This window comes from Camelus dromedarius, chromosome 17 (assembly GCF_036321535.1).
Source record: "Camelus dromedarius isolate mCamDro1 chromosome 17, mCamDro1.pat, whole genome shotgun sequence".
NCBI classification, from domain to species: domain Eukaryota; kingdom Metazoa; phylum Chordata; class Mammalia; order Artiodactyla; family Camelidae; genus Camelus; species Camelus dromedarius.
Window position 1 is genome coordinate 5,207,595 of NC_087452.1, and position 13,928 is coordinate 5,221,522.

The following is a 13,928-nucleotide window of genomic DNA, read 5'->3' on the forward strand; positions in this document are numbered from 1 at the left end:
ACAGAACTAGAAAAAATCATAATAAAATTCATATGGAACCATCAAAGACCTAGAATTGCCAAAGCATTACTGAAGAGAAAGAAAGAGGCTGGAGGAATAACTCTCCCAGACTTCAGACAATACTATAGAGCTACAGTCATCAAGACAGCATGGTATTGGTACCAAAACAGACATATAGACCAATGGAACAGAATAGAGAGCCCAGAAATGAACCCACAAACTTTTGGTCAACTCATCTTTGACAAAGGAGGCAAGAATATACATTGGAATAAAAACAGTCTCTTCAGCAAATGGTGTTGGGAAAACTGGATAGCAGCACGTAAAACAATGAAGCTAGAACACTCCCTTACACCATGTACAAAAATCAACTCAAAATGGATTAAAGACTTAAACATAAGACAAGATACAATAAACCTCCTAGAGGAAAACATAGGCAAAACATTATCTGACATACATTTCAAAAATTTTCTCCTAGAAGAAATAAAAGCAAGAATAAACAAATGGGACCTAATGAAACTTACAAGCTTCTGCACAGCAAAGGAAACCAGAAGTAAAACAAGAAGAAAACCTACGGAATGGGAGAAAATTTTTGCAAGTGAAACCGACAAAGGCTTGATCTCCAGAATATATAAGCAGCTCATACGACTCAATAAGAAAAAAATAAACAACCCAATCCAAAAATGGGCAGAAGACCTAAACAAGCAATTCTCCAAGGAAGACATACAAATGATCAAAAAGCACATGAAAAAATGCTCAATATCACTAATTATCAGAGAAATGCAAATCAAAACTACAATGAGGTATCACCTCACACCAGTCAGAATGGCCGTCATTCAAAAATCCACAAATGACAAATGCTGGAGAGGCTGTGGAGAAAGGGGAACCCTCCTACACTGCTGGTGGGAATGCAGTTTGGTGCAGCCACTATGGAAAACAATGTGGAGATTCCTCAAAAGACTAGGAATAGACTTACCATATGACCCAGGAATCCCACTCCTGGGCTTGTATCCAGAAGGAAATCTACTTCAGGATGACACCTGCACCCCAGTGTTCATAGCAGCACTATTTACAATAGCCAAAACATGGAAACAGCCTAAATGTCCATCAACAGGTGACTGGATAAAGAAGAGGTGGTATATTTATACAATGGAATACTACTCAGCCATAAAAACCAACAACATAATGCCATTTGCAGCAACATGGATGCTCCTGGAGAATGTCATTCTAAGTGAAGTAAGCCAGAAAGAGAAAGAAAAATACCATATGAGATCGCTCATATGTGGAATCTAAAAAACAAAAACAAAAACAAACAAACAACAACAAAGCGTAAATAAAGGACAGAAATAGACTCACAGACAGAGAATACAGACTTGTGGTTACCAGGGGGGTGGAGGGTGGGAAGGGATAGACTGGGATTTCAAAATTGTAGAATAGACTACACTGTATAGCACAGGGAAATACACACAAAATGTTATGATAAATCACAGAGAAAAAAATGTGACAACGAGTGTGTATATGTCCATGAATAACTGAAAAATTGTGCTGAACACTGGAATTTGACACAAAATTGTAAAATGATTATAAATCAATAAAAAATGTTAAAAAAAAAATGGGCAGAAGACCTAAACAGACATCTCTCCAAAGACATCCAGATGGGCAACAAGCACATGAAAAGATGCTCATCATCGCTAATTGTTAGGGAAATGCAAGTCAAAACTACTATGAGATATTACCTCACACCAATCAGAATGGCCATCATTAAAAAGTCCACAAACAATAAATGTTGGAGAAGGTGTGGAGAAAAAGGAACCTTCCTCACTGTTGGTGGAAATCCAAATTGGTGCAGCCACTATGGAGAAAAGTATGGAGGTTCCTTAAAAAACTGAAAATAAACTTACCATATTATACAGCAATCCCACTCGTGGGCATATATCCAAGGAAAAATACATTTTGAAAAGACATGCACCCCAATATTCACAGCAGCACTATTTACAATAGCCAAGACATGTAAACAACCTAAATGTCCATCGACAGAAGACTGGATAAAGAAGATGTGGTATAGATATACAATGGAATACTACTCAGCCACAAAAGGAATAAAATAATGAATAAAGAATAAAGCAATGTCATTTGCAGCAACATGGATGAAGTAAGTCAGAAAGAGCAAGAAAAATACCGTATAATATCACTTGTATGTGAAAGTTATTGAAAGTGTGATATTGAAGTCTCTGACATTATTGTTAAGTTTTCTAGTTCTTCCTTCAATTTGTCATTTTTTTTGTTTTGTATATTTTGGGACTCTGTTGTTAGGTGCACACGCGTTTACAACTGTCACATCTTCTTCATACATTGACCCTTTTAATATTATAAAATGCCCTTCTTTGTTTCTAACATTTCTTTCCTTCAAGTTTTTTTTCTGATATTAGTATAGCCACTCAAGCTCTGTTTTGATTATTGTTTGCATGATATATCTTTTGCTGTCTTTATTTTCAACCTATCTTTTCTTTGAATCTCAAAAGAAAACATATAATTGGATCATATCAGGCCTTAAAATAAGTCTTGATAAATTTTAAAAGACTGAAGTGATATATAGAACATGTCCTCTGACCACAGTGGGATAAAATGAGAAATCATCATTATCTGTATGTACCTGCAAAAAAGGAGAAATCTCAAATCAATAACCCAACTTTACACCTTAAGAAGGTAGACAAAGAAGAGCCAACTGAATCAAAAGCAAGCAGAAGGAAAGAGGAAGGAAGAAAGGAACGAAGGAAGGAAGGAATTATTAGAGCTAATAATTAAGTTCAGGAAGGTCACAAGACACAAGCTCAGTATATAAAAATTATCTGTATTTCTATGGAGTAGGAATGAATGATCCAAAAATGAAATTAAGAAAACAATTCCATTTACAACCAAAAAATTAAAATACTTAGGAATAAATTTACAAAAAGCTTGTGAAAGACTTTTACATTGAAAACTACAAAGCATCTTTGAATGCAACTAAAGATCTAAATAAATGGAAAGACATCTGCATTCATGGACTGGAAGATTTAATATCATTAAGATGGCAAAACTGCCAAATTTACCTAAAGATTCATTGCATTGCCTATCAAAATTATAGTTGCCTTTTTTTTTAAAAGAAAGTGACAAGCTGTTCCTAAAACTCATATGGAAATGCAAGAGATCCAGAATAGTCAAGAGAATCTTTAAAAAGAAAAAACAAAGTTGGAGGAATCATACTTTCCAATTTCACAACTTACTTCAAAACTATCAAGTAATCAAGACTGTGGTGCTGGCATGAGGATAGATATATGCATTTGGAACAGAATTGAGAGTCCAGAAATAAGCTCCTGCCTTTATGATCAATTGATTTGTGACAGGTTGCCAAGACAATTCAATGAAAGGGTCTTTTCAATCTAGAGAACTAGACATCCACATGCAAAATGAATCCCAGCTCTGAGTGTAAGAGCTTAAACTAGAAAACTCTTTTTAGAGGAAACACAGGTGTTAATTTTAGTGACCTTGGATTGGACAACAGTTTCTTAAATATGGTGCAAAAAGCACAAACAACAAAAGAAAAAATAAATCAGATTTTATAAAAATTAAACACTTTTGTGCTTCAAAGAACACTATCAAGGAAGTGAAAAGACAACCCACAGAAAGGGAAAAAATACATGCAAATTGTACATCTGATAAAGAATCTAATATTCAGAATACATTAAAAACTCTTAGAACTCAATAATAAAAGACAAACAATCCAGTTTGAAGATAGACAAAGGATTTGAATTTCTCAAAAAAATATATAAACAACCAGTAAGTACATGAAGCAATGCTCAAAATTTGGGAAATGAAAATCAAAACCACAATGGGATATCATTCCACATCTAATATGATGACTATAATAAAAGAGGAAAAATAGCAATAACAAATGTTGGCAAGGATGTGGAGAACCTAGAACTCTTACACATTTCTAGTGGGAATGAAATTGGTGCAGCTGCTATAGAAAGAGAGTGGCAGTTCCTCCAAAAGTTAAATGGAGTTACCACACGATCTATTGATTTCATTCCTAGCTACATACCCAACAGAACTGAAAAAATGTTCACACAAAAATCTGTACACAAACAGCATTATTCAAAAAAAGCCAAAGAGCCAAAGAGCAGAAACAACCCAAATGTTCGCCAACTGATGAATGGACAAACAAAATGTGGTATATCCATACAACAGAATATTATTAAGTCATAAAAAGGAATGAAGTACTTATGCACGCTCCACATGGATGAACCTTGAAAATGTTATGCCAAGTAAAAGAAGCCAGATAGAAAAGGCCACATGTTGTATGATTCCATATATATATATTCCAGAACATGCAAATTCACAGTAGATTACTGGTTGCCAGGAGCTGTGGGTAGAGAAGAATTGGGAGTGACTGCTAATGGGTACAGGTTTCCTATTGGATAATGAAATGTTCTGGAATTAAGTAATGGGGGTAGTTGCACAAACCTGAGAATATACTGAAAACATTGACTGTATACTTTAAATGTTACATAGTTTAATAAAAATCATTAAAAGAACAGCATGCATACACAACACTTGTATTAGGATGCTTTTAGCTGCAGATAACAGAAATACCGCCTCGACTAATTTAATCAGTAGCTTGCTGGTTCATGAAATTTGGAGTCCAGAGGCAGAAAGGAGCCTTCAGGCTTGATTGATCCAGTAGCTAAATGTTGGTATCATGGACCTAGATTTTTTAAATCTCTCTGCATTATAGTCACCAGTGTCAGATTTTCTTCAGATTCATGGTAAGACAACTCAAGTGACTCCGGGCATCACATCTGGACCAGGCAACATCCAAGGCAAAAAAGAGAGCTCATCTTCTCACAGTTTTGTCTTAAAGAGGAAGCTTCCCCAAAGGCCCCCAGTAGACATGTCCTGACAGCTCACGGTCAGAATTGGCTCATGTGCCCATTCTAATGCAATCACTGTAAATAGGAACAGGATCCCCTTCAGACCACTGAGGTCCAGCCTGGATCTTGGGGTGTTGCAATTGGCTGGGTGAGGAGGGAGTAGACACTGGGCATACAAGAATTAGGAGGGAAGAGGGAAATAGATGCTTAACAAGAAGCTAAGAGCTTAATTAAGCTATCTCAACAGAATGTGATTGATTTAATTTTTATAAATTTGATTGACCTAATATTAATAATTCAATCAACGAGCTAGAAAGAAGTACATGGACAATGTGGAATCCAGTATTCTCTATAGAGATTTAAGATGTAATAGTACCAACCAAGGATGCATCATGACCTCCATCCTCGCTGCCAGAGAATCTCCTGAGAGGTTCCATCTCCCAATAAATGGACAACCCCTATGGACTTTAGCAACAGTAAGGAGAGCCCTTCAACTACTTAAGTGCATCTCAACAGCACACGCGAGTTCATCTCCAATTATTCCTAAGAAAGTGTGATTCGTAGAATAGTTCTCTCCTATTTGTAAATGAAAAAATAGTTAACAAAAGATAAAAATAAATAATAAAAACACTTTTTAAAAAATAGGCAAAACACTTGAATAGACACTAAACAGAATGATATATACCAATGGCCAATGAGCGTTGCTGAAGTGCCTGACTTCACCAGGGAAATGCCATGACTAAAATTAAAAGCCCTGGAAAGCCAAATGTTTCTGAGGCCATAAAGCAGCTCAAATGTCAGACATTGCTGGGGGGAGTACAGAATGATACACCCACTCGGAGAACAGTTTGTTAGTTTCTCGTAAAGTGAGCAATACCTAATCCATGGTCTATCAATTCACTCCTAGTTATTAATCCACAATAAATGAAAACATATGTCCACAGACTTATTCAAGAATGTTCACAGCAGCCTTATTCATAACAGCCAAAGAGCAGAAACAACCCAAGTATCCCTCAATAGGACAACTGAGGAGCAGTTGTGACACAATGGAATACCAATTAGTAACAGACGGGAGTTAGTCACATGGCTACCTGTCCAATGTGGACGAATTTCACAGACAAGAAGTGAAAGAAGCCAGACTCCAAAAAGTGCATACTGTGTGATTCTATTTATATGATGTTCAAGAACAGGTACATCTAATTCATAGTGATAAAAATCACAACAGTGATTGCCTACAGAAGTTAATTAGAAAGGAACATGAAAAAACCTTCTGGAGTGATGGAAATGTTCTCTATGCTGAGAACTGTGTTCATTACACAGGTGTACACATTTATCCAAATTCACTTATTGGTATATCCAAGACTTGTGCATTTCAGTGCATATAAATTTTACTTGACTCAAATGAAAAAGGTGAAAGGCATAAGTAGTGACTGGAGGAAGGTGCCTGGGACCAAATCTGAAGAGGCAGGAGGTCAAGACTAAAGAGTATGCCTCTGATGTTCTGGGCCCCAGGGGACACGAAGGGGTTTAAGCAAGGCTGTGTGGCTCAGCCTTTGCCACGTGTTCCAGGAACATTGTCTCCAGTTCCCCCGCAGTGCAGCTTTGGTGGCTGAGTCAGCTTACCTCCTGGTATCTGGACTTTGCCACCTACCCCATCCTCCTGAAACACCTTGGAGAGTCTGTCCCTGAGGAGAGGCTCAGCTGGAGGCAGGGCAGACCCTGGGTCTCCCCGCCTCCAGTCCTGGGGCAACTAGGCATGGGGAGGAGCCTCCCTCACAGCCCCTGCTTTCCTGAGCCAAGCTGGACTGAGGCTTCTGAGAAATCTCATTTCCAGTGCCAGCCGCCCGCCCAGCCTGACTCCACGATTTCTCACTGCTTTGCACGGGTGATGACTCAGTGCGGGGGAGGGGCACAGGAGCCTCGCTCTGCCCAAGGAGGCCAGGGCTGCAGCGGGGGGAGGAAAAGCTGCCCATCCCTGTGGAGACTTCAGGTTTCTGCTCCTGATCTGTCTGCTGTCCATTCTGTCCAGGCAGGATGAAGGGCTTGAACTCTGGGCACAGACCAAGCTGGGGAGCATCCTATTTAAGCCTCAATGTCCTGTTCTGTACAGTGCGGCAGCAGTGTCTTAGGGCATTGGGTGATCTGTTGAGGAAGAGCACTTCGGAAAAAAACTGTAAGGGGTGAGGGAAACAGGATAGGGAAGGAGGTGAAGCTGGGGGGTGGGGGTGGAGTGGCGACAGGTAAGGTCCAGCTTTAGCCTGATGCGCCGGGGCTGTAGGATTGATCACACCACAAAGTCACCCACTCCAGATGCACCCTCACATCAGCACTGACTGTGGGATGCTCTTGGAAGGACATAACCACCCATGAGGCTCCTGTCAGCAGAGAGCAATTCTCCAGAGAAGTGGGGGCAACCTGAGCTCTTAGTAGCCAACATGCAGCTAAAGGGTGGGCATGCTGGCCTGGGGATGGAGAGCTGGTTGGTGCCCAACATCAAGTGGGGGTAAAATGCCCATTGTGCAGGGCTCTTGTGAGTTTACACAACAGGCAGTGAAGAACCAGTAACTATTTCTTAGCTGCATGAGAAAGGGTGCGCAGCAGTAGGTAAATGTGTGTTCCCTGCCCACTGCAGATTCAGCATTTTTTAGGGACAGGACAGGGTGAGAACCCAAAGTCTATGCATCTAAACAAGAGCAACATAAAGAAACACTTAACAGCCGGACATTGGCAGCGCAGGTGGGGCCTGGAGGCCTCCTTTTGTTCCTGGATCATAGGAAAGTTTGGGGTTCCCAAGGAAGGTGGCTGGAGTACTGGTGGGGGGCCCTTTAGGGACTAAGGGCAGTGGCTTCCTATTATCCTGTCTTCCCAGATGGCCACATCATTCTGCCTTCCTTCTATGGACCTGGAAGATCTTCATGCACACCTACCTGAAAAGGGGAGCCTCTGGTCACCTGTACCCACTCCTCTATTATGTGCTTCTAAGAACTTGTGAACTGGCCACAGGGCATCATCATCTGGTCCATCCAACCAAAGACTCTACTTTCGATGGGACTTTCCAGAAACAGCAACTTAGAAATGTTTCTGGGATGTCAACCTGTCCTCTAATAACGTGCATCATGGGAGGAAAGATCAATGACTTTAGAGTCAGACAGACCCAGGTTTCAATCCTGCTCTGCCATGTGATGGCTCTTGATTGAGTTGCTTTACCTCTCTAAGCCTCAGATTCCCCCTTTGCAAAAAGTGGACAAATTGATGTGCTTGCCCAGAATGGTGATTGGGAGGATTAAGAGCCTCATGGCATGATGTGCTCAGCACACAGTAAGCCCTTGATAAATATTCGCTCTTTGCCCCTTGTCTCCTCTGTAATGATGTCGTGATTTTGGTCCTGTCATCCCTGGGGGAGCAGCTTTCTTAGGTTCCCCACTTGTACTAGAAGGTCCTGCTTATCCTGCTTATTTACCCTAACAAACTTCTTGACCCTCTGGCAAGGCGTGTCCCATCAGTTTCTGGCCCTAGTTTCAGGAACTGTCCCACAGAAGCTCAAGTTTTTCCTCTCAGCCATGACATCTTCCAGGAGATTCATCTCTTTTACAAGCCTCCTCTTTGACCCTTCATCTGGCCGCTCTTTCCTTGGAAGGATGGTTTGGCCAAGGTGGAGACTTTGCCAGTAGGCTGCATCTTTTGTTTGGAATCCTGATAAGTCGATATGGAGCCCTAGAGGAATTTGCCATCACAGATGAGGACTTGAAAAGGACTGGTGGTCAGTGCCTGAGCACCTGTTTCCTCTCTATATTAGAGATGCCTCTTCAGGCAAGAAGAGATTTCTAGGTCTTAAATGTCAAGGCATAGACAGCAATATCCCAGCCTGACCTTGGGGTAGCTAACAACTAAAATGTATCTTTTGATAGAATCTGGGGGTTCAGAGAAAGTGGGAGAGAGATCCAAGTTTGGAGGGACCCAGCCCAGAGCTCTGGCACAACCACATGCAGGGGAGGGGATCTGGGTTTGAGTCCTGGCATAGCCACTTACCAGCTATGTGATGTAGGGCATTTTATCGAACCACTTTGTGCCTCAGTTTCTACTCCTATAAAATGGGTATGATAATGGCAATGAGCATTTACCCCGATAGTGGGTTTTTAACTCCTTTACACACATGAATTGTTACTTCTGTAATAACATCTGCTTTTTTTAGGGAATGACCCCCTGCACACCCAGGCCCTGTGTTTCAGAAAGGTTGGCCTGGCCTCCAGCCTTCAATTTGGGCATGTATTTCAGCCCTAGCCTATGAGCATATTCCATCCTCATGCCCTCCTTGATTGTTCAGATATGGATGCTGGACTATCCCAGGGTTGAGAGAGACTCAATTCCAGGACTTCTGTTGGAAGTTGAGAAACAGAAGGTCTCTTCCCACAGGGATTTCAGAGAGATTAGGGTTTCTGCTAAGGGCTGCTCATGGTCATTTTGCCTCCAGGAAAGGAGAATGTGATGGACCAAGAAGCTAACACAAAGCCACAAGATGAAGAAAGAACGATCCTTGAGAACATCCTTTGAGTGCCTCGATCCAGGTGAGCCTGAAGACCAGCCTTGGGGGTTTTAATCATGGTTTTTTGCTAAAGCCATTTTGTGCTAGATTTTCTGTCCCTTGCAATTGCAAAGTCCTTCAATCATACTATATGTACAATAACACATCCCTCTCAGCAGGGTGGGTATAGCTCAGTAATAGAGCATATGCTTAGCATGCATGAGGTCCAGGGTTCAATCCCCAGTACTTCCATTTAAATAAATAAATAAATAAAATTTAAAAAATAAAAACACTCCTAGATAAATTTAAACAAAAACAAATACACACATCCCTCTCTGGTTGTTTGGAGAACCAAGCCATGTGAGGTTCTGAGCACAGGACCTGGCATATAGTAGGCACTCATAAATGCCCCTCTCCAGGGCCTGTCAGATGGGTACAGTAAACTCTGTTCTATCACTTCTTAGCGGAGGTGCAGACCCTGCAGGGGAAGTCTGAGCAGTTCTGTTAAAGTCACAAGGAAGCACTGTGGTGGTAAGAGCGATGTTCCCCAAAATGTCCACATCCTAATTCTTGGATCCTGAGAATAAGTTAGATGACACAGCAAAAGAGCGTCTGGGGATGTGATTTAATTAAGGATTCCGACAGTGAGAGACACACCTAGACTTTCTATGAGTCCAACCTAATCCTTCCAGTTCCTAACAGAATCTGAGAATCAGGTCACGGAGATGCAATGTTGCTGACTCTGAAGAAGGGGGAAGGGGGCCTTGAACCAAGCCACGTGGGCAGTGTCTAGAAGCTGGAGAAGGTAAGGAGCTGAATTCCCCCTAGATCCTCCAGAAAGGAACGCAGTCCTGCCAACAAACTGGTTCTAGTCCAGGGACACTGGAGTCACACTCAACCTCCAGAACTGTCAGATAATCAATCTGTGCTGTTTATAGCCACTGAGTTTGTGGTAATTTGTGTTAAGAGAGAACAGGCCCCAAGTGGAGTCACTTATACTAAGCGTCATGTCATCAAACTGAGACTTAATACCTAACAATTACAGTTTCGGCTTCTTCCAGGAATAGACTCTTAAACCAGGCAGCAATGACCAGGTCAGCACTAGTGAAGCTGCCTGAGAAGCCTGCTGTCCCCTAACGGAAGCTGACCTTGCATAATGAATTGCTTTTTGCTAGTTTAACTCCCTGTCCTCCTCCCCTCTTCCTGTAAAAGTCTTTCATTTCGTACAGCTCCTCAGAGCTCCTTTCCATCTGCTGGATGGGCTGCTGCCTGATTCAGGAATCACTGAATAAAGCCAATTAAGATCTTTAAAATTTATTCAGTTGAATTTTGTTTGTTTGTTTGTTTTTTAAAAGATTGGGTGGCAGCAATGGCATCTGAAGGAAACTTCTGACAGCTTTGGGGGCAACAAGAAACACAGGCATGGGCCCCCCAAACCCTGTTACAAGTTCTCTGTCTTTCTCACCATTTCCGAGGGTTAGGGGTAAGTTCTCAGTTCTGGACTCCCTTCTCTTTGCATTGAGCTCCTGATCTAATTGGCTTTCCAGTCCAGGGGAGATCCCCAGATTCCACATTGGGAAATGCTGGTGGTTCAGTCTGCAGGTCCCCACTGGACTGGAATCCCAGCCCCCAGTAGTCCCCATTTGTTGGGGATACACTGGTTCAGTCCTTTCCCCAGTCCACAGCTTCACACTGGAACTGTCGGTGGTGCCCTCAAGGCCCTCTCTTGACCAGTCCACAGTAACAAGTCTTCGGTTACTGCTGGTGTGTTAACACGCACAGGAGGGAAACGCTTTTGCTAATGGGAATCTCAGAAGCCAAAAGCCGCAAAACTGGTGGACACAGATTGAGTACTTAAAGGCTTTTAGAGCACTCACCACCTAACTCAAAGATGCCTGTGTTAGAATAAGTTGATCACAGAATGGGTTAGACTGACACTTGGTCACTCATCATCCTCAAGAAAATGTCCATACAATGAGGTACACTGTAAACCACCACACTATCCAAAAGCCAGCGGCACGCGTCCCTTCAGTATTAATTTGGCTCCGAGAGACCCAAGGCTTAGCTGAAGAAATGGGATCCTCAAGTTCCCAAGAGCTCAGTACACCTTCTGGCACACTCGCTTGTTCATGTCTAAGAACTGTGGTCCCAGGAGCTGTGGCTACCTACAAAGACGGCAAAGTCTTACCAAGACAACCTAGCACTACAATGGCCATTACGAGAAACGTTCCAAGACAAGATCAATTAAATGTACTTTGGGAGCAAGGGCTCCCAAATCAAACACACAGAATAGGTTACCTAATTAAGTTGTCATACAGAAGCCTCCGAAGGGCTGCAACACTCCAAAATAGCTTCATTAAGAGTTACTGCCAAAGGCTAATGAAAAATTCAAGGTACAAGATGCACATAAAACAGAAGACTATGAGACTGACGTAACTTGTATCACTCCCCGTACTCATTCTAGTAATCCTCTGTCTGAATCGCCTCTCCACTCTGAAGAGACTGTTTAATTCCATTCTCCCAGGCTCGTGTGCATGGCGGCAGGTGGACTTCTGCAGCCTGGTGCCGGCCCACCAGCGCCTGTCATCTTCACTGAGTGTGTGGCCAACGTCAGCAGGCCAAAAGTGGCTGGATGTTGCCCTCAGGCTCCTTTCACTTCTGCTGATCACAGGCCCTGCCCTTGGCTGCAACAACCCAGACAGAACTCTGCTGTGGGATGCTCCTACCCTCCACTAGGACCACAACACCACTTCCTGTGGGTTAGATCCAACCCCACACTGAAATGTGTTAGAGGCATAGCTGGATGAGAATCTTATACCCCCAGAGTCATAGTGTCAGCATGAAGGCTGCAATGGTTATCTGTACAGTGAGGATATAAGGCCAATTTAGATATCATTTACCAATTTGGGGAAACTGTGGTGAGCTGTGAAAGATATGAATCCTCTGAAGACTAGTATAATACTAAGATGTTCCTCTAGCATGGAGCATAACTTCAATTACATCGAACTTGGCCTGAAGAAATTGAGAGTCAGAAAAAGTCATGGCTTTAGCTCTTTCTCTGATCATGATGGTAAGCTGTACTCCCCAGATTCTTGTGGCATCAGTGGAGTGATCACCACGGTGGTGCTACTTGCTATTGCCTTTGGAGTTTATGAATTGTCCCTTAGTGATGGTCAAGATGCTCTTCCACTATATCCTGGGTATCCTCCATATTCCCATCATAATCAGAGACTCATCAACTCAGCAGGACCCTTCCTGGAGGCTGTAAGTTTGAGTTCACAGGTCTGCACAGTGCAACTCTGGCTTTGGCAGTACTTTCGTAGGACGAGGAAATTAACATTCAGGACCAGGGCTCTGGACTGGCTTGGGAACATCAGGATACTTGTTTGGCAGCAATAGAGCAGCCACGCCCTTCTCAGACTCATGGTACCACCCATCTCACCCTCCCTCACACTCCAGCACATGGAAGAGCCCTGCTTACTGCTTCAGGGAGGCACAGGCAGCTCTTTGGCAGTCAAGCTCAGAGACAGGATCCAGAACAGCAGCAGGATATGGTGGTACCAGAAGGTGATAAGACAATAAAAAGTTGAAGTCAAATACTAGATGCAAAATTTCTGATTTTTCATCACTTTATTTTTTTAAAAGTGCTACCTGCCCACAACTGGGGAAAGAGAACATGCAACAGTTCTGTGGTGGTTTGTCCTATATAGCTTGTTGTATTATTTGAGGCTGAGTTGATATATGACAAAATGCTTATGTAAAGAATTGTATGTTTGTGTAACATGCAGATGTATATTAGTTTTTGAAACTGATGATTACTGTGGAATGCTGAAAATGAATTATTTAATTTATAAAACCTGTGATGCCATGAGAAGCATTAAGAATGAGGCTTTATACCAACAAACAGTACAGAAATTTTCAATCTTAGGTGGTTTTAGGTGATGAGTCATTAACTCATGGAAACAATGATAATCTATTTGGTATTTATTATTGGGTATTCACTGTTCTTTAAACATTTCAACCAAGCTTTGGGCTACTAATTACACTTATCTTTGTGTTTTGATCACTTTTGAGCTCAAAAGCTTTGAATTCTTCAGTGGTGGATGTGGTTCTGGTAAGTGAGAATTACCTTTTTTAGGAAAAGATAGAAAATAAGTTAACTAGAAGGTTGTTGTGAATGATTTTACGCTGACAAAAATGCTTGAAACCTCCATATTCATTTTAAAAACTGAAGTATAGTTGATTTACAATACTATATTAGTTTCAGGTATACAACACAGTAATTCAATATTTTTATAGATTATACTCCAAGTTATTATAAATTATTGGCTATATTCCCTGTGTTGTACAACATATTCTTGTAGCTTATTTATTTTATACAGAGGATTTTGTGGCTCTTAATCTCCTACCCCATCTTGTTCCTCCCCACTTCCGTCTCCCCACTGATAACCACTGGTTTGTTCTCTGTATCTGTGAGTCTGTTTCTGTTTTGTTAGTCA

At 41.8% G+C, this 13,928-nt stretch overlaps 1 pseudogene; it reads left to right on the plus strand.

Annotated features, from left to right (window-relative positions):
- Nucleotides 1-9,423: 9,423 nt before the first annotated feature.
- LOC105093172 (store-operated calcium entry-associated regulatory factor-like) lies at nt 9,424-13,000 on the plus strand (annotated as a pseudogene).
- Nucleotides 13,001-13,928: the final 928 nt, after the last annotated feature.